This window comes from Micropterus dolomieu, linkage group LG01 (assembly GCF_021292245.1).
Source record: "Micropterus dolomieu isolate WLL.071019.BEF.003 ecotype Adirondacks linkage group LG01, ASM2129224v1, whole genome shotgun sequence".
NCBI lineage: Eukaryota > Metazoa > Chordata > Actinopteri > Centrarchiformes > Centrarchidae > Micropterus > Micropterus dolomieu.
Window position 1 is genome coordinate 8,784,085 of NC_060150.1, and position 3,120 is coordinate 8,787,204.

A 3,120-nucleotide genomic window follows, 5' to 3' on the forward strand; every position below is an offset into this window, starting at 1 on the left:
CTCACGGTATCAGTAACCCTCGCAGAGGCTACCAACCATCCCATGTTTAAACATTAAGGTATCTGGATGAATGTGAAGTTATTGAAGTTGCCCAGCATAATAACAGAGGCCCCAGTATGTAATATTGTACCACAAACAGAACAGGTAATTGTATTAGGAAACGTTCCAACACACTGACCCCTAAAGGAAAAGTCAACCCCTGGACTTTCACACCGTAATACACAGTATCCATCATCAGGGGGGCCCCTGGAGGTGTTTCATTATGAGGAGTAGTAATACAGTTTGCGCCGTGCCCATTTTCCCTCAACCTGCCTCCTCTACTTGTAATTGCAGTTTGTGATTTCATACATTTCCCATAAGGGCTTTTTTTTCCCAGTCCCCAGAGAGAGAGAGAGAGAGAGAGAGAACGAAGGTGAACTTCTGTTGGTTAAAAGTTTTATTTTTTAAAAGTGTTTATTAGAGACGGGGGCTTCCGTCAAAACACACCTTAGAGAGAGAGAAAACAGGCCATGTTCCTACTTGAGATGAATCATCAGCTTTGTATGCATGATGGCCTGTTGGGGTTGTGTATTTAACACTGACGAGACATACCAATTGTCATCAGCTTGGCCATGATTCAAGTGGCGGAGGTGATTACATCGGCTCTGACTGAAAAGAGAGGATGAAAAGCAAGTAAAGGACTGTGAACTAAACCATGACTTAAATGTTTATCTGGTGCATATAAACAGTAGACCATAAGTTGAAGATCGTATGAGAATTACATTTAGATGGGTCTGGCAGGTTTTGTACCAAGATGAGCCATAAAAGATCCTGAGCAACTGAATGAATCTTCTATTACAGTATATCCACAAATTCATAAGATTTGTTCTAACTTTTGACATAAAATCATTTAAATTCACCATTTACAGACACTGACGAGAAAGTAGTTTCAAATTATGTTTTGAAAGAATCATATTATATGAATATTGTTTGGACCAAGTGATTTTATTTGATCCTACAAAGAGTGTGTGTCTGATAACGGTTCTCAGGAGTTAACCATCCTACAAAATTCTCTCAATCTGCCCGCAGCGATAACTCCGGTGGAGCGGGTATGTATGTATTCACCTTCCCTCCTCCCATATTTTGTGCCTCCATACAAAATCAAATAGTCCTTCAGTCAATAAAGACAACTCAGTGTGACTTGAGCACCTAAAAAAATCTAGTGGATGCAATGCATTTCGGTCTTTGTAGTTTGTACTTGAAATGACTTGTTGTCTTTATTTTTTCACATATCGTAAAGTCCCCCATTCATCAACTCCAAAGCAGTTTTGTTTATATTGACATGATGTCACATTATCTGTTAGGGTGCTTCAACTGTTAGTGACAGTTCAGCTTAAAAACTTAAAATAATATCTCAATATTTCAGCGTAAATCTGCAATAATGATATGCTTTAACTTACAATAACTGCTGAGCGCTCCTCGCAGAAGTTTTTGCTCTCCTCATACTCAACCTGGTGCTTCTGTACTGCCCCTTTTTGTTGTTCCAGTCTTCATGCACTTCTTACACATGGCTGATCTTTCCTAACCAGACCACTTCCACATGCTTGTTTTTGCAGGTATGACATCATTATATTAACAAGTTGGAACATTGCCATTATCACACAGTGCATTTTTTAAAATCACATTAAAAACTATGCCGACATATTGTGAACAATATATGGCTACCCCGAGTTCTGCAAACCCACAAGCACATAATTAGCCAAATTAAAATACAGAAGAAAATACAAGGATCTAATTTAATTTGATTATGATAAAACGAACCACAGCTTATGCAAAAAGCACATACTGTGCACTTCTGTTGGCGTATGGAGCAAAGATTAACCACACAGCCTATAGAGTCTGTTCCAGGCAGTGGCCTCAGATTGATGGAGAAATAACAGACCTGGCTATAATGTTCTGGAAGACTTGTTCTGGGAGCCGGCTGTAATGGTTCCCAGTGCCTCAGCGGCTGCCTCTTAATTCCTCTAAAATTAATGCTGTTCATTTGCTGTCTGGCACCTGTATAAACACTCACGCCATCATTTCTGCTGCTCTGGATTAGTGTGCATGTTGCATGTGAGAGCTGCGTTCCAAGTCTTTTGCAGTCCCACATGGTTTCCCCCACCACACAATGGCAGGGCCAATCCAGCATCCAACACAAGTCAGGACTAACCTGTCTCTGTGCGTGCGTGAATGTGTGCGTGCGTGTCTGGCAGTCAGTCAGATCCCTCTGTAGTGGCTCTGAGAACGTGAGTAGAGTCCCAAGTTGTCCACACTCCCACAATGCTTCACAGCGACACAAAAGGCGGTGTCAATCCACGCAGAGTCGGTCAGGAGGAGTCCTCCTGCTAACTGTCTGAAGATGGCCAAATACAGTCACACTGTCTCCAGCTTTTCAACATACTTTGTGTCCTCTCCATTCTAAGTTCTCTCTTTCTCTTCAGTGTCTCTTTCAGCAAAAGTCGTTTTTTCAGATTGGTCCGTCTCCCAAAGAGAGCGCCTTCCCCCGACACACACCCACTTTTCTCTCTCAAAGGAGTCTTGCTTTTTAAATTCACCACTCTCTAAAGGATTTCTTTAAAAAGAAAAAACCTTTTGTCCATCTTGCAAAAACAACTTCTTTTAATTGTGCGCATCCACGCTTTAAGCAGTCCCAGAACACAGGAAGAAACTTTTACAGATGTAATTTGTGATTTCTTTCTCTTAGAGATCTACTACTTAGCTGCGAGCACAACTTCTCTAAGCTGCAATTTCATGCTAATTCGATACAGCATGTTGTACCTTTGTGTCAGCATAAGGCTATAAGTAGATGCTAAATGTATTTCCAAGTGGGAGACTGAACAAAAACTTGCATGCAACATGCAATTTGTTTTCCACTGTGGTGTAGCTGGGCAACATGCCACAACACAAAACAGTTGTGATGATATCATAATAAGATTCTGATTCTGATTCTGGGGTCTGCATAGTGTTAGCAAGCCACCTGAGGGTGCTATTGAGCAGGCCTAGCACCTAACATGCCAGCTCTTCTCCACTTTGGATGATTTTCAAATGGTTTAGGAGGCAAAGAGGGGCTGAGTCATAGTGCTACATGCTGTTTAACCT

At 41.3% G+C, this 3,120-nt stretch overlaps 1 long non-coding RNA gene across 2 annotated transcripts; it reads right to left on the reverse strand.

Annotated features, from left to right (window-relative positions):
• Positions 1-418: 418 nt before the first annotated feature.
• Positions 419-2,839, reverse strand: LOC123978130. 2 transcript variants are annotated; one of them, XR_006826879.1, is made up of 2 exons: positions 2,054-2,839; positions 419-648 (listed from the first exon to the last, which is right to left on the reverse strand). It is a non-coding gene; the product is annotated as an uncharacterized LOC123978130 (long non-coding RNA). The 2 variants fall into 2 exon arrangements; XR_006826880.1 differs by having other exon boundaries at positions 1,922-2,839.
• Between the last annotated feature and the right edge of the window lie 281 nt (positions 2,840-3,120).